This window comes from Dendrobates tinctorius, unplaced genomic scaffold (assembly GCF_039654945.1).
Source record: "Dendrobates tinctorius isolate UK_male_01 unplaced genomic scaffold, ASM3965494v1 ptg000024l, whole genome shotgun sequence".
In the NCBI taxonomy this organism is placed as follows: domain Eukaryota; kingdom Metazoa; phylum Chordata; class Amphibia; order Anura; family Dendrobatidae; genus Dendrobates; species Dendrobates tinctorius.
In genome coordinates, this window is record NW_027361692.1 from 1209514 (window position 1) to 1236813 (window position 27300).

Here is a 27300-nt window from a genome sequence, read left to right on the forward strand (position 1 = left end):
AAAGTGACTACAGGATAAGGGAGATTTTGAATTTCTGCACACACTAGTGGACACTGGACACTTTTGGATTGTGTGAGGCCCACTGAATATCAGAGCGCTATGTCACAGGCTCGATGGCACAGGTGTGAAAAAAGTGACTACAGGATAAGGGAGATTTTGAATTTCTGCACACACTAGTGGACACTGGACACTTTTGGATTGTGTGAGGCCCACTGAATATCAGAGCGCTATGTCACAGGCTCGATGGCACAGGTGTGAAAAAAGTGACTACAGGATAAGGGAGATTTTGAATTTCTGCACACACTAGTGGACACTGGACACTTTTGGATTGTGTGAGGCCCACTGAATATCAGAGCGCTATGTCACAGGCTCGATGGCACAGGTGTGAAAAAAGTGACTACAGGATAAGGGAGATTTTGAATTTGTGCACACACTAGTGGACACTGGAAACTTTTGGATTGTGTGAGGCCCACTGAATATCAGAGCGCTATGTCACAGGCTCGATGGCACAGGTGTAAAAAAAGTGACTACAGGATAAGGGAGATTTTGAATTTCTGCACACACTAGTGGACACTGGACACTTTTGGATTGTGTGAGGCCCACTGAATATCAGAGCGCTATGTCACAGGCTCGATGGCACAGGTGTGAAAAAAGTGACTACAGGATAAGGGAGATTTTGAATTTCTGCACACACTAGTGGACACTGGACACTTTTGGATTGTGTGAGGCCCACTGAATATCAGAGCGCTATGTCACAGGCTCGATGGCACAGGTGTGAAAAAAGTGACTACAGGATAAGGGAGATTTTGAATTTCTGCACACACTAGTGGACACTGGAAACTTTTGGATTGTGTGAGGCCCACTGAATATCAGAGCGCTATGTCACAGGCTCGATGGCACAGGTGTAAAAAAAGTGACTACAGGAAAAGGGAGATTTTGAATTTCTGCACACACTAGTGGACACTGGACACTTTTGGATTGTGTGAGGCCCACTGAATATCAGAGCGCTATGTCACAGGCTCGATGGCACAGGTGTGAAAAAAGTGACTACAGGATAAGGGAGATTTTGAATTTCTGCACACACTAGTGGACACTGGACACTTTTGGATTGTGTGAGGCCCACTGAATATCAGAGCGCTATGTCACAGGCTCGATGGCACAGGTGTGAAAAAAGTGACTACAGGATAAGGGAGATTTTGAATTTCTGCACACACTAGTGGACACTGGACACTTTTGGATTGTGAGAGGCCCACTGAATATCAGAGCGCTATGTCACAGGCTCAATGGCACAGGTGTGAAAAAGTGACTACAGGATAAGGGAGATTTTGAATTTCTGCACACACTAGTGGACACTGGACACTTTTGGATTGTGTGAGGCCCACTGAATATCAGAGCGCTATGTCACAGGCTCGATGGCACAGGTGTGAAAAAAGTGACTACAGGATCACAGAGATTTTGAATTTCTGCACACACTAGTGGACACTGGACACTTTTGGATTGAGTGAGGCCCACTGAATATCAGAGCGTTATGTCACAGGCTCGATGGCACAGGTGTGAAAAAAGTGACTACAGGATAAGGGAGATTTTGAATTTCTGCACACACTAGTAGACACTGGACACTTTTGGATTGTGTGAGGCCCACTGAATATCAGAGCGCTATGTCACAGGCTCGATGGCACAGGTGTGAAAAAAGTGACTACAGGATAAGGGAGATTTTGAATTTCTGCACACACTAGTGGACACTGGACACTTTTGGATTGTGTGAGGCCCACTGAATATCAGAGCGCTATGTCACAGGCTCGATGGCACAGGTGTGAAAAAAGTGACTACAGGATAAGGGAGATTTTGAATTTCTGCACACACTAGTGGACACTGGACACTTTCGGATTGTGTGAGGCCCAGTGAATATCAGAGTGCTATGTCACAGGCTCGATGGCACAGGTGAGAAAAAAGTGACTACAGGATCACAGAGATTTTGAATTTCTGCACACACTAGTGGACACTGGACACTTTTGGATTGTGTGAGGCCCACTGAATATCAGAGCGCTATGTCACAGGCTCGATGGCACAGGTGTGAAAAAAGTGACTACAGGATAAGGGAGATTTTGAATTTCTGCACACACTAGTGGACACTGGACACTTTTGGATTGTGTGAGGCCCACTGAATATCAGAGCGCTATGTCACAGGCTCAACGGCACAGGTGTGAAAAAAGTGACTTCAGGATCACAGAGATTTTGAATTTCTAGACACACTAGTGGACACTGGACACTTTTGGATTGTGTGAGGCCCACTGAATATCAGAGCGCTATGTCACAGGCTCGATGGCACAGGTGTGAAAAAAGTGACTACAGGATAAGGGAGATTTTGAATTTCTGCACACACTAGTGGACACTGGACACTTTTGGATTGTGTGAGGCCCACTGAATATCAGAGCGCTATGTCACAGGCTCGATGGCACAGGTGTGAAAAAAGTGACTACAGGATAAGGGAGATTTTGAATTTCTGCACACACTAGTGGACACTGGACACTTTTGGATTGTGTGAGGCCCACTGAATATCAGAGCGCTATGTCACAGGCTCGATGGCACAGGTGTGAAAAAAGTGACTACAGGATAAGGGAGATTTTGAATTTCTGCACACACTAGTGGACACTGGACACTTTTGGATTGTGTGAGGCCCACTGAATATCAGAGCGCTATGTCACAGGCTCGATGGCACAGGTGTGAAAAAAGTGACTACAGGATAAGGGAGATTTTGAATTTCTGCACACACTAGTGGACACTGGACACTTTTGGATTGTGTGAGGCCCACTGAATATCAGAGCGCTATGTCACAGGCTCGATGGCACAGGTGTGAAAAAAGTGACTACAGGATAAGGGAGATTTTGAATTTCTGCACATACTAATGGACACTGGACACTTTTGGATTGTGTGAGGCCCAGTGAATATCAGAGCGCTATGTCACAGGCTCAATGGCACAGGTGTGAAAAAAGTGACTACAGGATAAGGGAGATTTTGAATTTCTGCACACACTAGTGGACACTGGACACTTTTGGATTGTGTGAGGCCCACTGAATATCAGAGCGCTATGTCACAGGCTCGATGGCACAGGTGTGAAAAAAGTGACTACAGGATAAGGGAGATTTTGAATTTCTGCACACACTAGTGGACACTGGACACTTTTGGATTGTGTGAGGCCCACTGAATATCAGAGCGCTATGTCACAGGCTCGATGGCACAGGTGTGAAAAAAGTGACTACAGGATAAGGGAGATTTTGAATTTCTGCACACACTAGTGGACACTGGACACTTTTGGATTGTGTGAGGCCCACTGAATATCAGAGCGCTATGTCACAGGCTCGATGGCACAGGTGTGAAAAAAGTGACTACAGGATAAGGGAGATTTTGAATTTCTGCACACACTAGTGGACACTGGACACTTTTGGATTGTGTGAGGCCCACTGAATATCAGAGCGCTATGTCACAGGCTCGATGGCACAGGTGTGAAAAAAGTGACTACAGGATAAGGGAGATTTTGAATTTCTGCACACACTAGTGGACAATGGAAACTTTTGGATTGTGTGAGGCCCACTGAATATCAGAGCGCTATGTCACAGGCTCGATGGCACAGGTGTAAAAAAAGTGACTACAGGATAAGGGAGATTTTGAATTTCTGCACACACTAGTGGACACTGGACACTTTTGGATTGTGTGAGGCCCACTGAATATCAGAGCGCTATGTCACAGGCTCGATGGCACAGGTGTGAAAAAAGTGACTACAGAATAAGGGAGATTTTGAATTTCTGCACACACTAGTGGACACTGGACACTTTTGGATTGTGTGAGGCCCACTGAATATCAGAGCGCTATGTCACAGGCTCGATGGCACAGGTGTGAAAAAAGTGACTACAGGATAAGGGAGATTTTGAATTTCTGCACACACTAGTGGACACTGGAAACTTTTGGATTGTGTGAGGCCCACTGAATATCAGAGCGCTATGTCACAGGCTCGATGGCACAGGTGTAAAAAAAGTGACTACAGGAAAAGGGAGATTTTGAATTTCTGCACACACTAGTGGACACTGGACACTTTTGGATTGTGTGAGGCCCACTGAATATCAGAGCGCTATGTCACAGGCTCGATGGCACAGGTGTGAAAAAAGTGACTACAGGATAAGGGAGATTTTGAATTTCTGCACACACTAGTGGACACTGGAAACTTTTGGATTGTGTGAGGCCCACTGAATATCAGAGCGCTATGTCACAGGCTCGATGGCACAGGTGTGAAAAAAGTGACTACAGGATAAGGGAGATTTTGAATTTCTGCACACACTAGTGGACACTGGACACTTTTGGATTGTGAGAGGCCCACTGAATATCAGAGCGCTATGTCACAGGCTCAATGGCACAGGTGTGAAAAAGTGACTACAGGATAAGGGAGATTTTGAATTTCTGCACACACTAGTGGACACTGGACACTTTTGGATTGTGTGAGGCCCACTGAATATCAGAGCGCTATGTCACAGGCTCGATGGCACAGGTGTGAAAAAAGTGACTACAGGATCACAGAGATTTTGAATTTCTGCACACACTAGTGGACACTGGACACTTTTGGATTGAGTGAGGCCCACTGAATATCAGAGCGTTATGTCACAGGCTCGATGGCACAGGTGTGAAAAAAGTGACTACAGGATAAGGGATATTTTGAATTTCTGCACACACTAGTAGACACTGGACACTTTTGGATTGTGTGAGGCCCACTGAATATCAGAGCGCTATGTCACAGGCTCGATAGCACAGGTGTGAAAAAAGTGACTACAGGATAAGGGAGATTTTGAATTTCTGCACACACTAGTGGACACTGGACACTTTTGGATTGTGTGAGGCCCACTGAATATCAGAGCGCTATGTCACAGGCTCGATGGCACAGGTGTGAAAAAAGTGACTACAGGATAAGGGAGATTTTGAATTTCTGCACACACTAGTGGACACTGGACACTTTCGGATTGTGTGAGGCCCAGTGAATATCAGAGTGCTATGTCACAGGCTCGATGGCACAGGTGAGAAAAAAGTGACTACAGGATCACAGAGATTTTGAATTTCTGCACACACTAGTGGACACTGGACACTTTTGGATTGTGTGAGGCCCACTGAATATCAGAGCGCTATGTCACAGGCTCGATGGCACAGGTGTGAAAAAAGTGACTACAGGATAAGGGAGATTTTGAATTTCTGCACACACTAGTGGACACTGGACACTTTTGGATTGTGTGAGGCCCACTGAATATCAGAGCGCTATGTCACAGGCTCAACGGCACAGGTGTGAAAAAAGTGACTTCAGGATCACAGAGATTTTGAATTTCTAGACACACTAGTGGACACTGGACACTTTTGGATTGTGTGAGGCCCACTGAATATCAGAGCGCTATGTCACAGGCTCGATGGCACAGGTGTGAAAAAAGTGACTACAGGATAAGGGAGATTTTGAATTTCTGCACACACTAGTGGACACTGGACACTTTTGGATTGTGTGAGGCCCACTGAATATCAGAGCGCTATGTCACAGGCTCGATGGCACAGGTGTGAAAAAAGTGACTACAGGATAAGGGAGATTTTGAATTTCTGCACACACTAGTGGACACTGGACACTTTTGGATTGTGTGAGGCCCACTGAATATCAGAGCGCTATGTCACAGGCTCGATGGCACTGGTGTGAAAAAAGTGACTACAGGATAAGGGAGATTTTGAATTTCTGCACACACTAGTGGACACTGGACACTTTTGGATTGTGTGAGGCCCACTGAATATCAGAGCGCTATGTCACAGGCTCGATGGCACAGGTGTGAAAAAAGTGACTACAGGATAAGGGAGATTTTGAATTTCTGCACACACTAGTGGACACTGGACACTTTTGGATTGTGTGAGGCCCACTGAATATCAGAGCGCTATGTCACAGGCTCGATGGCACAGGTGTGAAAAAAGTGACTACAGGATAAGGGAGATTTTGAATTTCTGCACATACTAGTGGACACTGGACACTTTTGGATTGTGTGAGGCCCAGTGAATATCAGAGCGCTATGTCACAGGCTCAATGGCACAGGTGTGAAAAAAGTGATTACAGGATAAGGGAGATTTTGAATTTCTGCACACACTAGTGGACACTGGACACTTTTGGATTGTGTGAGGCCCACTAAATATCAGAGCGCTATGTCACAGGATCGATGGCACAGGTGTGAAAAAAGTGACTACAGGATCACAGAGATTTTGAATTTCTGCACACACTAGTGGACACTGAACACTTTTGGATTGTGTGAGGCCCACTGAATATCAGAGCGCTATGTCACAGGCTCGATGGCACAGGTGTGAAAAAAGTGACTACAGGATAAGGGAGATTTTGAATTTCTGCACACACTAGTGGACACTGGACACTTTTGGATTGTGTGAGGCCCACTGAATATCAGAGCGCTATGTCACAGGCTCAACGGCACAGGTGTGAAAAAAGTGACTTCAGGATCACAGAGATTTTGAATTTCTAGACACACTAGTGGACACTGGACACTTTTGGATTGTGTGAGGCCCACTGAATATCAGAGCGCTATGTCACAGGCTCGATGGCACAGGTGTGAAAAAAGTGACTACAGGATAAGGGAGATTTTGAATTTCTGCACACACTAGTGGACACTGGACACTTTTGGATTGTGTGAGGCCCACTGAATATCAGAGCGCTATGTCACAGGCTCGATGGCACAGGTGTGAAAAAAGTGACTACAGGATAAGGGAGATTTTGAATTTCTGCACACACTAGTGGACACTGGACACTTTTGGATTGTGTGAGGCCCACTGAATATCAGAGCGCTATGTCACAGGCTCGATGGCACAGGTGTGAAAAAAGTGACTACAGGATAAGGGAGATTTTGAATTTCTGCACACACTAGTGGACACTGGACACTTTTGGATTGTGTGAGGCCCACTGAATATCAGAGCGCTATGTCACAGGCTCGATGGCACAGGTGTGAAAAAAGTGACTACAGGATAAGGGAGATTTTGAATTTCTGCACACACTAGTGGACACTGGACACTTTTGGATTGTGTGAGGCCCACTGAATATCAGAGCACTATGTCACAGGCTCGATGGCACAGGTGTGAAAAAAGTGACTACAGGATAAGGGAGATTTTGAATTTCTGCACATACTAGTGGACACTGGACACTTTTGGATTGTGTGAAGCCCAGTGAATATCAGAGCGCTATGTAACAGGCTCAATGGCACAGGTGTGAAAAAAGTGATTACAGGATAAGGGAGATTTTGAATTTCTGCACACACTAGTGGACACTGTACACTTTTGGATTGTGTGAGGCCCACTAAATATCAGAGCGCTATGTCACAGGATCGATGGCACAGGTGTGAAAAAAGTGACTACAGGATCACAGAGATTTTGAATTTCTGCACACACTAGTGGACACTGGACACTTTTGGATTGTGTGAGGCCCACTGAATATCAGAGCGCTATGTCACAGGCTCGATGGCACAGGTGTGAAAAAAGTGACTACAGGATAAGGGAGATTTTGAATTTCTGCACACACTAGTGGACACTGGACACTTTCGGATTGTGTGAGGCCCAGTGAATATCAGAGTGCTATGTCACAGGCTCGATGGCACAGGTGTGAAAAAAGTGACTACAGGATCACAGAGATTTTGAATTTCTGCACACACTAGTGGACACTGGACACTTTTGGATTGTGTGAGGCCCACTGAATATCAGAGCGCTATGTCACAGGCTCGATGGCACAGGTGTGAAAAAAGTGACTACAGGATAAGGGAGATTTTGAATTTCTGCACACACTAGTGGACACTGGACACTTTTGGATTGTGTGAGGCCCACTGAATATCAGAGCGCTATGTCACAGGCTCAACGGCACAGGTGTGAAAAAATTGACTTCAGGATCACAGAGATTGTGAATTTCTAGACACACTAGTGGACACTGGACACTTTTGGATTGTGTGAGGCCCACTGAATATCAGAGCGCTATGTCACAGGCTCGATGGCACAGGTGTGAAAAAAGTGACTACAGGATAAGGGAGATTTTGAATTTCTGCACACACTAGTGGACACTGGACACTTTTGGATTGTGTGAGGCCCACTGAATATCAGAGCGCTATGTCACAGGCTCGATGGCACAGGTGTGAAAAAAGTGACTACAGGATAAGGGAGATTTTGAATTTCTGCACACACTAGTGGACACTGGACACTTTTGGATAGTGTGAGGCCCACTGAATATCAGAGCGCTATGTCACAGGCTCGATGGCACAGGTGTGAAAAAAGTGACTACAGGATAAGGGAGATTTTGAATTTCTGCACACACTAGTGGACACTGGACACTTTTGGATTGTGTGAGGCCCACTGAATATCAGAGCGCTATGTCACAGGCTCGATGGCACAGGTGTGAAAAAAGTGACTACAGGATAAGGGAGATTTTGAATTTCTGCACACACTAGTGGACACTGGACACTTTTGGATTGTGTGAGGCCCACTGAATATCAGAGCGCTATGTCACAGGCTCGATGGCACAGGTGTGAAAAAAGTGACTACAGGATAAGGGAGATTTTGAATTTCTGCACATACTAGTGGACACTGGACACTTTTGGATTGTGTGAGGCCCAGTGAATATCAGAGCGCTATGTAACAGTCTCAATGGCACAGGTGTGAAAAAAGTGATTACAGGATAAGGGAGATTTTGAATTTCTGCACACACTAGTGGACACTGGACACTTTCGGATTGTGTGAGGCCCACTAAATATCAGAGCGCTATGTCACAGGATCGATGGCACAGGTGTGAAAAAAGTGACTACAGGATCACAGAGATTTTGAATTTCTAGACACACTAGTGGACACTGGGCACTTTTGAATTGTGTGAGGCCCACTGAATATCAGAGCACTATGTCACAGGCTCGATGGCACAGGTGTGAAAAAAGTGAATACAGGATAAGGGAGATTTTGAATTTCTGCACACACAAGTGAACACTGGACACTTTTGGATTGTGTGAGGCCCACTGAATATCAGAGCGATATGTCACAGGCTCGATGGCACAGGTGTGAAAAATGTGACTACAGGATCACAGTGATTTTGAATTTCTGCACACACTAGTGGACACTGGACACTTTTGGATTGTGTGAGGCCCACTGAATATCAGAGCGCTATGTCACAGGCTCGATGGCACAGGTGTGAAAAAAGTGACTACAGGATAAGGGAGATTTTGAATTTCTGCACACACTAGTGGACACTGGACACTTTTGGATTGTGTGAGGCCCACTGAATATCAGAGCGCTATGTCACAGGCTCGATGGCACAGGTGTGAAAAAAGTGACTACAGGATAAGGGAGATTTTGAATTTCTGCACACACTAGTGGACACTGGACACTTTTGGATTGTGTGAGGCCCACTGAATATCAGAGCGCTATGTCACAGGCTCGATGGCACAGGTGTGAAAAAAGTGACTACAGGCTAAGGGAGATTTTGAATTTCTGCACACACTAGTGGACACTGGACACTTTTGGATTGTGTGAGGCCCACTGAATATCAGAGAGCTATGTCACAGGCTCGATGGCACAGGTGTGAAAAAATTGACTACAGGATAAGGGAGATTTTGAATTTCTGCACACACTAGTGGACACTGGACACTTTTGGATTGTGTGAGGCCCACTGAATATCAGAGCGCTATGTCACAGGCTCAATGGCACAGGTGTGAAAAAAGTGACTACATGCTAAGGGAGATTTTGAATTTCTGCACACACTAGTGACACTGGACACTTTTGGATTGTGTGAGGCCCACTGAATATCAGAGCGCTATGTCACAGGCTCGATGGCACAGGTGTGAAAAAAGTGACTACAGGATAAGGGAGATTTTGAATTTCTGCACACACTAGTGGACACTGGACACTTTTGGATTGTGTGAGGCCCACTGAATATCAGAGCGCTATGTCAAAGGCTCGATGGCACAGGTGTGAAAAAAGTGACTACAGGATAAGGGAGATTTTGAATTTCTGCACACACTAGTGGACACTGGACACTTTTGGATTGTGTGAGGCCCACTGAATATCAGAGCGCTATGTCACAGGATCGATGGCACAGGTGTGAAAAAAGTGACTACAGGATAAGGGAGATTTTAAATTTCTGCACACACTAGTGGACACTGGACACTTTTGGATTGTGTGAGGCCCACTGAATATCAGAGTGCTATGTCACAGGCTCGATGGCACAGGTGTGAAAAAAGTGACTACAGGATAAGGGAGATTTTGAATTTCTGCACACACTAGTGGACACTGGACACTTTTGGATTGTGTGAGGCCCACTGAATATCAGAGCGCTATGTCACATGCTCGATGGCACAGGTGTGAAAAAAGTGACTACAGGATAAGGGAGATTTTGAATTTCTGCACACACTAGTGGACACTGGACACTTTTGGATTGTGTGAGGCCCACTGAATATCAGAGCGCTATGTCACAGGCTCGATGGCACAGGTGTGAAAAAAGTGACTACAGGATAAGGGAGATTTTGAATTTCTGCACACACTAGTGGACACTGGACAATTTTGGATTGTGTGAGGCCCACTGAATATCAGAGCGCTATGTCACAGGCTCGATGGCACAGGTGTGAAAAAAGTGACTACAGGATAATGGAGATTTTGAATTTCTGCACACACTAGTGGACAATGGACACTTTTGGATTGTGTGAGGCCCACTGAATATCAGAGCGCTATGTCACAGGCTTGATGGCACAGGTGTGAAAAAAGTGACTACAGGATAAGGGAGATTTTGAATTTCTGCACACACTAGTGGACACTGGACACTTTTGGATTGTGTGAGGCCCACTGAATATCAGAGCGCTTTGTCACAGGCTCGATGGCACAGGTGTGAAAAAAGTGACTACAGGATCACAGAGATTTTGAATTTCTGCACACACTAGTGGACACTGGACACTTTTGGATTGTGTGAGGCCCACTGAATATCAGAGCGCTATGTCACAGGCTCGATGGCACAGGTGTGAAAAAAGTGACTACAGGATCACAGAGATTTTGAATTTCTGCACACACTAGTGAACACTGGACACTTTTGGATTGTGTGAGGCCCACTGAATATCAGAGCGCTATGTCACAGGCTCGATGGCACAAGTTTGAAAAAAGTGACTACAGGATAAGGGAGATTTTGAATTTCTGCACACACTAGTGGACACTGGACACTTTTGGATTGTGTGAGGCCCACTGAATATCAGAGCGCTATGTCACAGGCTCGATGGCACAGGTGTGAAAAAAGTGACTACAGGATAAGGGAGATTTTGAATTTCTGCACACACTAGTGGACACTGGAAACTTTCGGATTGTGTGAGGCCCACTGAATATCAGAGCGCTATGTCACAGGCTCGATGGCACAGGTGTGAAAAAAGTGACTACAGGATCACAGAGATTTTGAATTTCTGCACACACTAGTGGACACTGGACACTTTTGTATTGTGTGAGGCCCACTGAATATCAGAGTGCTATGTCACAGGCTCGATGGCACAGGTGTGAAAAAGTGACTAAAGAATAAGGGAGATTTTGAATTTCTGGACACACTAGTGGACACTGGACACTTTTGTATTGTGTGAGGCCCACTGAATATCAGAGCGCTATGTCACAGGCTCGATGGCTCAGGTGTGAAAAAAGTGACTTCAGGATCACAGAGATTTTGAATTTCTAGACACACTAGTGGACACTGGACACTTTTGGATTGTGTGAGGCCCACTGAACATCAGAGCGCTATGTCACAGGCTCGATGGCACAGGTGTGAAAAAAGTGACTACAGGATAAGGGAGATTTTGAATTTCTGCACACACTAGTGGACACTGGACACTTTTGTATTGTGTGAGGCCCACTGAATATCAGAGCGCTATGTCACAGGCTCGATGGCACAGGTGTGAAAAAAGTGACTACAGGATAAGGGAGATTTTGAATTTCTGCACACACTAGTGGACACTGGACACTTTTGGATTGTGTGAGGCCCACTGAATATCAGAGCGCTATGTCACAGGCTCGATGGCACAGGTGTGAAAAAAGTGACTACAGGATAAGGGAGATTTTGAATTTCTGCACACACTAGTGGACACTGGACACTTTTGGATTGTGTGAGGCCCACTGAATATCAAAGCGCTATGTCACAGGCTCGATGGCACAGGTGTGAAAAAAGTGACTACAGGATAAGGGAGATTTTGAATTTCTGCACACAATAGTGGACACTGGACACTTTTGGATTGTGTGAGGCTCACTGAATATCAGAGCGCTATGTCACAGGCTCGATGGCACAGGTGTGAAAAAAGTGACTATAGGATAAGGGAGATTTTGAATTTCTGCACATACTAGTGGACACTGGACACTTTTGGATTGTGTGAGGCCCACTGAATATCAGAGCGCTATGTCACAGGCTCGATGGCACAGGTGTGAAAAAAGTGACTACAGGATTAGGGAGATTTTGAATTTCTGCACACACTAGTGGACACTGGACACTTTTGGATTGTGTGAGGCCCACTGAATATCAGAGTGCTATGTCACAGGCTCGATGGCACAGGTGTGAAAAAGTGACTAAAGGATAAGGGAGATTTTGAATTTCTGCACACACTAGTGGACACTGGACACTTTTGGATTGTGTGAGGCCCACTGAATATCAGAGCGCTATGTCACAGGCTCGATGGCACAGGTGTGAAAAAAGTGACTACAGGATTAGGGAGATTTTGAATTTCTGCACACACTAGTGGACACTGGACACTTTTGTATTGTGTGAGGCCCACTGAATATCAGAGTGCTATGTCACAGGCTCGATGGCACAGGTGTGAAAAAGTGACTAAAGGATAAGGGAGATTTTGAATTTCTGCACACATTAGTGGACACTGGACACTTTTGGATTGTGTGAGGCCCACTGAATATCAGAGCGCTATGTCACAGGCTCGATGGCTCATTTGTGAAAAAAGTGACTTCAGGATCACAGAGATTTTGAATTTCTAGACACACTAGTGGACACTGGACACTTTTGGATTGTGTGAGGCCCACTGAACATCAGAGCGCTATGTCACAGGCTCGATGGCACAGGTGTGAAAAAAGTGACTACAGGATAAGGGAGATTTTGAATTTCTGCACACACTAGTGGACACTGGACACTTTTGGATTGTGTGAGGCCCACTGAATATCAGAGCGCTATGTCACAGGCTCGATGGCACAGGTGTGAAAAAAGTGACTACAGGATAAGGGAGATTTTGAATTTCTGCACACACTATTGGACACTGGACACTTTTGGATTGTGTGAGGCCCACTGAATATCAGAGCGCTATGTCACAGGCTCGATGGCACAGGTGTGAAAAAAGTGACTACAGGATAAGGGAGATTTTGAATTTCTGCACACACTAGTGGACACTGGACACTTTTGGATTGTGTGAGGCCCACTGAATATCAGAGCGCTATGTCACAGGCTCGATGGCACAGGTGTGAAAAAAGTGACTACAGGATCACAGAGATTTTGAATTTCTTGACACACTAGTGGACACTGGACACTTTTGGATTGTGTGAGGCCCACTGAATATCAGAGCACTATGTCACAGGCTCGATGGCACAGGTGTGAAAAAAGTGACTACAGGATCACAGAGATTTTGAATTTCTGCACACACTAGTGGACACTGGACACTTTTGGATTGTGTGAGGCCCACTGAATATCAGAGCGCTATGTCACAGGCTCGATGGCACAGGTGTGAAAAAAGTGACTACAGGATCACAGAGATTTTGAATTTCTGCACACACTAGTGGACACTGGACACTTTTGGATTGTGTGAGGCCCACTGAATATCAGAGCGCTATGTCACAGGATCGATGGCACAGGTGTGAAAAAAGTGACTACAGGATAAGGGAGATTTTGAATTTCTGCACACACTAGTGGACACTGGACACTTTTGGATTGTGTGAGGCCCACTGAATATCAGAGCGCTATGTCACAGGCTCAACGGCACAGGTGTGAAAAAAGTGACTTCAGGATCACAGAGATTTTGAATTTCTAGACACACTAGTGGACACTGGACACTTTTGGATTGTGTGAGGCCCACTGAATATCAGAGCGCTATGTCACAGGCTCGATGGCACAGGTGTGAAAAAAGTGACTACAGGATAAGGGAGATTTTGAATTTCTGCACACACTAGTGGACACTGGACACTTTTGGATTGTGTGAGGCCCACTGAATATCAGAGCGCTATGTCACAGGCTCGATGGCACAGGTGTGAAAAAAGTGACTACAGGATAAGGGAGATTTTGAATTTCTGCACACACTAGTGGACACTGGACACTTTTGGATTGTGTGAGGCCCACTGAATATCAGAGCGCTATGTCACAGGCTCGATGGCACAGGTGTGAAAAAAGTGACTACAGGATAAGGGAGATTTTGAATTTCTGCACACACTAGTGGACACTGGACACTTTTGGATTGTGTGAGGCCCACTGAATATCAGAGCGCTATGTCACAGGCTCGATGGCACAGGTGTGAAAAAAGTGACTACAGGATAAGGGAGATTTTGAATTTCTGCACACACTAGTGGACACTGGACACTTTTGGATTGTGTGAGGCCCACTGAATATCAGAGCACTATGTCACAGGCTCGATGGCACAGGTGTGAAAAAAGTGACTACAGGATAAGGGAGATTTTGAATTTCTGCACATACTAGTGGACACTGGACACTTTTGGATTGTGTGAAGCCCAGTGAATATCAGAGCGCTATGTAACAGGCTCAATGGCACAGGTGTGAAAAAAGTGATTACAGGATAAGGGAGATTTTGAATTTCTGCACACACTAGTGGACACTGTACACTTTTGGATTGTGTGAGGCCCACTAAATATCAGAGCGCTATGTCACAGGATCGATGGCACAGGTGTGAAAAAAGTGACTACAGGATCACAGAGATTTTGAATTTCTGCACACACTAGTGGACACTGGACACTTTTGGATTGTGTGAGGCCCACTGAATATCAGAGCGCTATGTCACAGGCTCGATGGCACAGGTGTGAAAAAAGTGACTACAGGATAAGGGAGATTTTGAATTTCTGCACACACTAGTGGACACTGGACACTTTCGGATTGTGTGAGGCCCAGTGAATATCAGAGTGCTATGTCACAGGCTCGATGGCACAGGTGTGAAAAAAGTGACTACAGGATCACAGAGATTTTGAATTTCTGCACACACTAGTGGACACTGGACACTTTTGGATTGTGTGAGGCCCACTGAATATCAGAGCGCTATGTCACAGGCTCGATGGCACAGGTGTGAAAAAAGTGACTACAGGATAAGGGAGATTTTGAATTTCTGCACACACTAGTGGACACTGGACACTTTTGGATTGTGTGAGGCCCACTGAATATCAGAGCGCTATGTCACAGGCTCAACGGCACAGGTGTGAAAAAATTGACTTCAGGATCACAGAGATTGTGAATTTCTAGACACACTAGTGGACACTGGACACTTTTGGATTGTGTGAGGCCCACTGAATATCAGAGCGCTATGTCACAGGCTCGATGGCACAGGTGTGAAAAAAGTGACTACAGGATAAGGGAGATTTTGAATTTCTGCACACACTAGTGGACACTGGACACTTTTGGATTGTGTGAGGCCCACTGAATATCAGAGCGCTATGTCACAGGCTCGATGGCACAGGTGTGAAAAAAGTGACTACAGGATAAGGGAGATTTTGAATTTCTGCACACACTAGTGGACACTGGACACTTTTGGATAGTGTGAGGCCCACTGAATATCAGAGCGCTATGTCACAGGCTCGATGGCACAGGTGTGAAAAAAGTGACTACAGGATAAGGGAGATTTTGAATTTCTGCACACACTAGTGGACACTGGACACTTTTGGATTGTGTGAGGCCCACTGAATATCAGAGCGCTATGTCACAGGCTCGATGGCACAGGTGTGAAAAAAGTGACTACAGGATAAGGGAGATTTTGAATTTCTGCACACACTAGTGGACACTGGACACTTTTGGATTGTGTGAGGCCCACTGAATATCAGAGCGCTATGTCACAGGCTCGATGGCACAGGTGTGAAAAAAGTGACTACAGGATAAGGGAGATTTTGAATTTCTGCACATACTAGTGGACACTGGACACTTTTGGATTGTGTGAGGCCCAGTGAATATCAGAGCGCTATGTAACAGTCTCAATGGCACAGGTGTGAAAAAAGTGATTACAGGATAAGGGAGATTTTGAATTTCTGCACACACTAGTGGACACTGGACACTTTCGGATTGTGTGAGGCCCACTAAATATCAGAGCGCTATGTCACAGGATCGATGGCACATGTGTGAAAAAAGTGACTACAGGATCACAGAGATTTTGAATTTCTAGACACACTAGTGGACACTGGACACTTTTGAATTGTGTGAGGCCCACTGAATATCAGAGCACTATGTCACAGGCTCGATGGCACAGGTGTGAAAAAAGTGAATACAGGATAAGGGAGATTTTGAATTTCTGCACACACAAGTGAACACTGGACACTTTTGGATTGTGTGAGGCCCACTGAATATCAGAGCGATATGTCACAGGCTCGATGGCACAGGTGTGAAAAATGTGACTACAGGATCACAGTGATTTTGAATTTCTGCACACACTAGTGGACACTGGACACTTTTGGATTGTGTGAGGCCCACTGAATATCAGAGCGCTATGTCACAGGCTCGATGGCACAGGTGTGAAAAAAGTGACTACAGGATAAGGGAGATTTTGAATTTCTGCACACACTAGTGGACACTGGACACTTTTGGATTGTGTGAGGCCCACTGAATATCAGAGCGCTATGTCACAGGCTCGATGGCACAGGTGTGAAAAAAGTGACTACAGGATAAGGGAGATTTTGAATTTCTGCACACACTAGTGGACACTGGACACTTTTGGATTGTGTGAGGCCCACTGAATATCAGAGCGCTATGTCACAGGCTCGATGGCACAGGTGTGAAAAAAGTGACTACAGGCTAAGGGAGATTTTGAATTTCTGCACACACTAGTGGACACTGGACACTTTTGGATTGTGTGAGGCCCACTGAATATCAGAGAGCTATGTCACAGGCTCGATGGCACAGGTGTGAAAAAATTGACTACAGGATAAGGGAGATTTTGAATTTCTGCACACACTAGTGGACACTGGACACTTTTGGATTGTGTGAGGCCCACTGAATATCAGAGCGCTATGTCACAGGCTCAATGGCACAGGTGTGAAAAAAGTGACTACATGCTAAGGGAGATTTTGAATTTCTGCACACACTAGTGACACTGGACACTTTTGGATTGTGTGAGGCCCACTGAATATCAGAGCGCTATGTCACAGGCTCGATGGCACAGGTGTGAAAAAAGTGACTACAGGATAAGGGAGATTTTGAATTTCTGCACACACTAGTGGACACTGGACACTTTTGGATTGTGTGAGGCCCACTGAATATCAGAGCGCTATGTCAAAGGCTCGATGGCACAGGTGTGAAAAAAGTGACTACAGGATAAGGGAGATTTTGAATTTCTGCACACACTAGTGGACACTGGACACTTTTGGATTGTGTGAGGCCCACTGAATATCAGAGCGCTATGTCACAGGATCGATGGCACAGGTGTGAAAAAAGTGACTACAGGATAAGGGAGATTTTAAATTTCTGCACACACTAGTGGACACTGGACACTTTTGGATTGTGTGAGGCCCACTGAATATCAGAGTGCTATGTCACAGGCTCGATGGCACAGGTGTGAAAAAAGTGACTACAGGATAAGGGAGATTTTGAATTTCTGCACACACTAGTGGACACTGGACACTTTTGGATTGTGTGAGGCCCACTGAATATCAGAGCGCTATGTCACATGCTCGATGGCACAGGTGTGAAAAAAGTGACTACAGGATAAGGGAGATTTTGAATTTCTGCACACACTAGTGGACACTGGACACTTTTGGATTGTGTGAGGCCCACTGAATATCAGAGCGCTATGTCACAGGCTCGATGGCACAGGTGTGAAAAAAGTGACTACAGGATAAGGGAGATTTTGAATTTCTGCACACACTAGTGGACACTGGACAATTTTGGATTGTGTGAGGCCCACTGAATATCAGAGCGCTATGTCACAGGCTCGATGGCACAGGTGTGAAAAAAGTGACTACAGGATAATGGAGATTTTGAATTTCTGCACACACTAGTGGACAATGGACACTTTTGGATTGTGTGAGGCCCACTGAATATCAGAGCGCTATGTCACAGGCTTGATGGCACAGGTGTGAAAAAAGTGACTACAGGATAAGGGAGATTTTGAATTTCTGCACACACTAGTGGACACTGGACACTTTTGGATTGTGTGAGGCCCACTGAATATCAGAGCGCTTTGTCACAGGCTCGATGGCACAGGTGTGAAAAAAGTGACTACAGGATCACAGAGATTTTGAATTTCTGCACACACTAGTGGACACTGGACACTTTTGGATTGTGTGAGGCCCACTGAATATCAGAGCGCTATGTCACAGGCTCGATGGCACAGGTGTGAAAAAAGTGACTACAGGATCACAGAGATTTTGAATTTCTGCACACACTAGTGGACACTGGACACTTTTGGATTGTGTGAGGCCCACTGAATATCAGAGCGCTATGTCACAGGCTCGATGGCACAAGTGTGAAAAAAGTGACTACAGGATAAGGGAGATTTTGAATTTCTGCACACACTAGTGGACACTGGACACTTTTGGATTGTGTGAGGCCCACTGAATATCAGAGCGCTATGTCACAGGCTCGATGGCACAGGTGTGAAAAAAGTGACTACAGGATAAGGGAGATTTTGAATTTCTGCACACACTAGTGGACACTGGAAACTTTCGGATTGTGTGAGGCCCACTGAATATCAGAGCGCTATGTCACAGGCTCGATGGCACAGGTGTGAAAAAAGTGACTACAGGATCACAGAGATTTTGAATTTCTGCACACACTAGTGGACACTGGACACTTTTGTATTGTGTGAGGCCCACTGAATATCAGAGTGCTATGTCACAGGCTCGATGGCACAGGTGTGAAAAAGTGACTAAAGAATAAGGGAGATTTTGAATTTCTGGACACACTAGTGGACACTGGACACTTTTGTATTGTGTGAGGCCCACTGAATATCAGAGCGCTATGTCACAGGCTCGATGGCTCAGGTGTGAAAAAAGTGACTTCAGGATCACAGAGATTTTGAATTTCTAGACACACTAGTGGACACTGGACACTTTTGGATTGTGTGAGGCCCACTGAACATCAGAGCGCTATGTCACAGGCTCGATGGCACAGGTGTGAAAAAAGTGACTACAGGATAAGGGAGATTTTGAATTTCTGCACACACTAGTGGACACTGGACACTTTTGTATTGTGTGAGGCCCACTGAATATCAGAGCGCTATGTCACAGGCTCGATGGCACAGGTGTGAAAAAAGTGACTACAGGATAAGGGAGATTTTGAATTTCTGCACACACTAGTGGACACTGGACACTTTTGGATTGTGTGAGGCCCACTGAATAACAGAGCGCTATGTCACAGGCTCGATGGCACAGGTGTGAAAAAAGTGACTACAGGATAAGGGAGATTTTGAATTTCTGCACACACTAGTGGACACTGGACACTTTTGGATTGTGTGAGGCCCACTGAATATCAGAGCGCTATGTCACAGGCTCGATGGCACAGGTGTGAAAAAAGTGACTACAGGATAAGGGAGATTTTGAATTTCTGCACACACTAGTGGACACTGGACACTTTTGGATTGTGTGAGGCTCACTGAATATCAGAGCGCTATGTCACAGGCTCGATGGCACAGGTGTGAAAAAAGTGACTATAGGATAAGGGAGATTTTGAATTTCTGCACATACTAGTGGACACTGGACACTTTTGGATTGTGTGAGGCCCACTGAATATCAGAGCGCTATGTCACAGGCTCGATGGCACAGGTGTGAAAAAAGTGACTACAGGATTAGGGAGATTTTGAATTTCTGCACACACTAGTGGACACTGGACACTTTTGGATTGTGTGAGGCCCACTGAATATCAGAGTGCTATGTCACAGGCTCGATGGCACAGGTGTGAAAAAGTGACTAAAGGATAAGGGAGATTTTGAATTTCTGCACACACTAGTGGACACTGGACACTTTTGGATTGTGTGAGGCCCACTGAATATCAGAGCGCTATGTCACAGGCTCGATGGCACAGGTGTGAAAAAAGTGACTACAGGATTAGGGAGATTTTGAATTTCTGCACACACTAGTGGACACTGGACACTTTTGTATTGTGTGAGGCCCACTGAATATCAGAGTGCTATGTCACAGGCTCGATGGCACAGGTGTGAAAAAGTGACTAAAGGATAAGGGAGATTTTGAATTTCTGCACACATTAGTGGACACTGGACACTTTTGGATTGTGTGAGGCCCACTGAATATCAGAGCGCTATGTCACAGGCTCGATGGCTCATTTGTGAAAAAAGTGACTTCAGGATCACAGAGATTTTGAATTTCTAGACACACTAGTGGACACTGGACACTTTTGGATTGTGTGAGGCCCACTGAACATCAGAGCGCTATGTCACAGGCTCGATGGCACAGGTGTGAAAAAAGTGACTACAGGATAAGGGAGATTTTGAATTTCTGCACACACTAGTGGACACTGGACACTTTTGGATTGTGTGAGGCCCACTGAATATCAGAGCGCTATGTCACAGGCTCGATGGCACAGGTGTGAAAAAAGTGACTACAGGATAAGGGAGATTTTGAATTTCTGCACACACTATTGGACACTGGACACTTTTGGATTGTGTGAGGCCCACTGAATATCAGAGCGCTATGTCACAGGCTCGATGGCACAGGTGTGAAAAAAGTGACTACAGGATAAGGGAGATTTTGAATTTCTGCACACACTAGTGGACACTGGACACTTTTGGATTGTGTGAGGCCCACTGAATATCAGAGCGCTATGTCACAGGCTCGATGGCACAGGTGTGAAAAAAGTGACTACAGGATAAGGGAGATTTTGAATTTCTGCACACACTAGTGGACACTGGACACTTTTGGATTGTGTGAGGCTCACTGAATATCAGAGCGCTATGTCACAGGCTCGATGGCACAGGTGTGAAAAAAGTGACTACAGGATAAGGGAGATTTTGAATTTCTGCACATACTAGTGGACACTGGACACTTTTGGATTGTGTGAGGCCCACTGAATATCAGAGCGCTATGTCACAGGCTCGATGGCACAGGTGTGAAAAAAGTGACTACAGGATAAGGGAGATTTTGAATTTCTGCACACACTAGTGGACACTGGACACTTTTGGATTGTGTGAGGCCCACTGAATATCAGAGCGCTATGTCACAGGCTCGATGTCACAGGTGTGAAAAAAGTGACTACAGGATCACAGAGATTTTGAATTTCTGCACACACTAGTGGACACTGGACACTTTTGGATTGTGTGAGGCCCCCTGAATATCAGAGCGCTATGTCACAGGCTCGATGGCACAGGTGTGAAAAAAGTGACTACAGGATAAGGGAGATTTTGAATTTCTGCACACACTAGTGGACACTGGACACTTTTGGATTGTGTGAGGCCCACTGAATATCAGAGCGCTATGTCACAGGCTCGATGGCACAGGTGTGAAAAAAGTGACTACAGGATCACAGAGATTTTGAATTTCTTGACACACTAGTGGACACTGGACACTTTTGGATTGTGTGAGGCCCACTGAATATCAGAGCACTATGTCACAGGCTCGATGGCACAGGTGTGAAAAAAGTGACTACAGGATCACAGAGATTTTGAATTTCTGCACACACTAGTGGACACTGGACACTTTTGGATTGTGTGAGGCCCACTGAATATCAGAGCGCTATGTCACAGGCTCGATGGCACAGGTGTGAAAAAAGTGACTACAGGATCACAGAGATTTTGAATTTCTGCACACACTAGTGGACACTGGACACTTTTGGATTGTGTGAGGCCCACTGAATATCAGAGCGCTATGTCACAGGATCGATGGCACAGGTGTGAAAAAAGTGACTACAGGATAAGGGAGATTTTGAATTTCTGCACACACTAGTGGACACTGGACACTTTTGGATTGTGTGAGGCCCACTGAATATCAGAGTGCTATGTCACAGGCTCGATGGCACAGGTGTGAAAAAAGTGACTACAGGATAAGGGAGATTTTGAATTTCTGCACACACTAGTGGACACTGGACACTTTTGGATTGTGTGAGGCCCACTGAATATCAGAGCGCTATGTCACAGGCTCGATGGCACAGGTGTGAAAAAAGTGACTACAGGCTAAGGGAGATTTTGAATTTCTGCACACACTAGTGGACACTGGACACTTTTGGATTGTGTGAGGCCCACTGAATATCAGAGCGCTATGTCACAGGCTCGATGGCACAGGTGTGAAAAAAGTGACTACAATATAAGGGAGATTTTGAATTTCTGCACACACTAGTGGACAATGGACACTTTTGGATTGTGTGAGGCTCACTGAATATCAGAGCGCTATGTCACAGGCTCGATGGCACAGGTGTGAAAAAAGTGACTACAGGATCACAGAGATTTTGAATTTCTGCACACACTAGTGGACACTGGACACTTTTGGATTGTGTGAGGCCCACTGAATATCAGAGTGCTATGTCACAGGCTCGATGGCACAGGTGTGAAAAAAGTGACTACAGGATCACAGAGATTTTGAATTTCTGCACACACTAGTGGACACTGGACACTTTTTTATTGTGTGAGGCCCACTGAATATCAGAGCGCTATGTCACAGGCTCGATGGCACAGGTGTGAAAAAAGTGACTACAGGATAAGGGAGATTTTGAATTTCTGCACACACTAGTGGACACTGGACACTTTTGGATTGTGTGAGGCCCACTGAATATCAGAGCGCTATGTCACAGGCTCGATGGCACAGGTGTGAAAAAAGTGACTACAGGATAAGGGAGATTTTGAATTTCTGCACACACTAGTGGACACTGGACACTTTTGGATTGTGTGAGGCCCACTGAATATCAGAGCGCTATGTCACAGGCTCGATGGCACAGGTGTGAAAAAAGTGACTACAGGATAAGGGAGATTTTGAATTTCTGCACACACTAGTGGACACTGGACACTTTTGGATTGTGTGAGGCCCACTGAATATCAGAGCGCTATGTCACAGGCTCGATGACACAGGTGTGAAAAAAGTGACTACAGGATAAGGGAGATTTTGAATTTCTGCACACACTAGTGGACACTGGACACTTTTGGATTGTGTGAGGCCCACTGAATATCAGAGCGCTTTGTCACAGGCTCGATGGCACAGGTGTGAAAAAAGTGACTACAGGATAAGGGAGATTTTGAATTTTGTGCACACACTAGTGGACACTGGACACTTTTGGATTGTGTGAGGCCCACTGAATATCAGAGCGCTATGTCACAGGCTCGATGGCACAGGTGTGAAAAAAGTGACTACAGGATCACAGAGATTTTGAATTTCTGCACACACTAGTGGACACTGGACACTTTTGGATTGTGTGAGGCCCACTGAATATCAGAGCGCTATGTCACAGGCTCGATGGCACAGGTGTGAAAAAAGTGACTACAGGATAAGGGAGATTTTGAATTTCTGCACACACTAGTGGACACTGGACACTTTTGGATTGTGTGAGGCCCACTGAATATCAGAGCGCTATGTCACAGGCTCGATGGCACAGGTGTGAAAAAAGTGACTACAGGATAAGGGAGATTTTGAATTTCTGCACACACTAGTGGACACTGGACACTTTTGGATTGTGTGAGGCCCACTGAATATCAGAGCGCTATGTCACAGGCTCGATGGCACAGGTGTGAAAAAAGTGACTACAGGATAAGGGAGATTTTGAATTTCTGCACACACTAGTGGACACTGGACACTTTTGGATTGTGTGAGGCCCACTGAATATCAGAGCGCTTTGTCACAGGCTCGATGGCACAGGTGTGAAAAAAGTGACTACAGGATAAGGGAGATTTTGAATTTTGTGCACACACTAGTGGACACTGGACACTTTTGGATTGTGTGAGGCCCACTGAATATCAGAGCGCTATGTCACAGGCTCGATGGCACAGGTGTGAAAAAAGTGACTACAGGATCACAGAGATTTTGAATTTCTGCACACACTAGTGGACACTGGACACTTTTGGATTGTGTGAGGCCCACTGAATATCAGAGCGCTATGTCACAGGCTCGATGGCACAAGTGTGAAAAAAGTGACTACAGGATAAGGGAGATTTTGAATTTCTGCACACACTAGTGGACACTGGACACTTTTGGATTGTGTGAGGCCCACTGAATATCAGAGCGCTATGTGACAGGCTCGATGGCACAGGTGTGAAAAAAGTGACTACAGGATAAGGGAGATTTTGAATTTCTGCACACACTAGTGGACACTGGACACTTTCGGATTGTGTGAGGCCCACTGAATATCAGAGCGCTATGTCACAGGCTCGATGGCACAGGTGTGAAAAAAGTGACTACAATATAAGGGAGATTTTGAATTTCTGCACACACTAGTGGACAATGGACACTCTTGGATTGTGTGAGGCTCACTGAATATCAGAGCGCTATGTCACAGGCTCGATGGCACAGGTGTGAAAAAAGTGACTACAGGATCACAGTGATTTTGAATTTCTGCACACACTAGTGGACACTGGACACTTTTGGATTGTGTGAGGCCCACTGAATATCAGAGTGCTATGTCACAGGCTCGATGGCACAGGTGTGAAAAAAGTGACTGCAGGATAAGGGAGATTTTGAATTTCTGCACACACTAGTGGACACTGGACACTTTTGGATTGTGTGAGGCCCACTGAATATCAGAGCGCTATGTCACAGGCTCGATGGCACAGGTGTGAAAAAAGTGACTACAGGATCACAGAGATTTTGAATTTCTGCACACACTAGTGGACACTGGACACTTTTGGATTGTGTGAGGCCCACTGAATATCAGAGCGCTATGTCACAGGCTCGATGGCACAGGTGTGAAAAAAGTGACTACAGGATAAGGGAGATTTTGAATTTCTGCACACACTAGTGGACACTGGACACTTTTGGATTGTGTGAGGCCCACTGAATATCAGAGCGCTATGTCACAGGCTCGATGGCACAGGTGTGAAAAAAGTGACTACAGGATAAGGGAGATTTTGAATTTCTGCACACACTAGTGGACACTGGACGCTTTTGGATTGTGTGAGGCCCACTGAATATCAGAGCGCTATGTCACAGGCTCGATGGCACAGGTGTGAAAAAAGTGACTACAGGATAAGGGAGATTTTGAATTTCTGCACACACTAGTGGACACTGGACACTTTTGGATTGTGTGAGGCCCACTGAATATCAGAGCGCTTTGTCACAGGCTCGATGGCACAGGTGTGAAAAAAGTGACTACAGGATAAGGGAGATTTTGAATTTCTGCACACACTAGTGGACACTGGACACTTTTGGATTGTGTGAGGCCCACTGAATATCAGAGCGCTATGTCACAGGCTCGATGGCACAGGTGTGAAAAAAGTGACTACAGGCTAAGGGAGATTTTGAATTTCTGCACACACTAGTGGACACTGGACACTTTTGGATTGTGTGAGGCCCACTGAATATCAGAGAGCTATGTCACAGGCTCGATGGCACAGGTGTGAAAAAATTGACTACAGGATAAGGGAGATTTTGAATTTCTGCACACACTAGTGGACACTGGACACTTTTGGATTGTGTGAGGCCCACTGAATATCAGAGCGCTATGTCACAGGCTCAATGGCACAGGTGTGAAAAAAGTGACTACATGCTAAGGGAGATTTTGAATTTCTGCACACACTAGTGACACTGGACACTTTTGGATTGTGTGAGGCCCACTGAATATCAGAGCGCTATGTCACAGGCTCGATGGCACAGGTGTGAAAAAAGTGACTACAGGATAAGGGAGATTTTGAATTTCTGCACACACTAGTGGACACTGGACACTTTTGGATTGTGTGAGGCCCACTGAATATCAGAGCGCTATGTCAAAGGCTCGATGGCACAGGTGTGAAAAAAGTGACTACAGGATAAGGGAGATTTTGAATTTCTGCACACACTAGTGGACACTGGACACTTTTGGATTGTGTGAGGCCCACTGAATATCAGAGCGCTATGTCACAGGATCGATGGCACAGGTGTGAAAAAAGTGACTACAGGATAAGGGAGATTTTAAATTTCTGCACACACTAGTGGACACTGGACACTTTTGGATTGTGTGAGGCCCACTGAATATCAGAGTGCTATGTCACAGGCTCGATGGCACAGGTGTGAAAAAAGTGACTACAGGATAAGGGAGATTTTGAATTTCTGCACACACTAGTGGACACTGGACACTTTTGGATTGTGTGAGGCCCACTGAATATCAGAGCGCTATGTCACATGCTCGATGGCACAGGTGTGAAAAAAGTGACTACAGGATAAGGGAGATTTTGAATTTCTGCACACACTAGTGGACACTGGACACTTTTGGATTGTGTGAGGCCCACTGAATATCAGAGCGCTATGTCACAGGCTCGATGGCACAGGTGTGAAAAAAGTGACTACAGGATAAGGGAGATTTTGAATTTCTGCACACACTAGTGGACACTGGACAATTTTGGATTGTGTGAGGCCCACTGAATATCAGAGCGCTATGTCACAGGCTCGATGGCACAGGTGTGAAAAAAGTCACTACAGGATAATGGAGATTTTGAATTTCTGCACACACTAGTGGACAATGGACACTTTTGGATTGTGTGAGGCCCACTGAATATCAGAGCGCTATGTCACAGGCTTGATGGCACAGGTGTGAAAAAAGTGACTACAGGATAAGGGAGATTTTGAATTTCTGCACACACTAGTGGACACTGGACACTTTTGGATTGTGTGAGGCCCACTGAATATCAGAGCGCTTTGTCACAGGCTCGATGGCACAGGTGTGAAAAAAGTGACTACAGGATCACAGAGATTTTGAATTTCTGCACACACTAGTGGACACTGGACACTTTTGGATTGTGTGAGGCCCACTGAATATCAGAGCGCTATGTCACAGGCTCGATGGCACAGGTGTGAAAAAAGTGACTACAGGATCACAGAGATTTTGAATTTCTGCACACACTAGTGGACACTGGACACTTTTGGATTGTGTGAGGCCCACTGAATATCAGAGCGCTATGTCACAGGCTCGATGGCACAAGTGTGAAAAAAGTGACT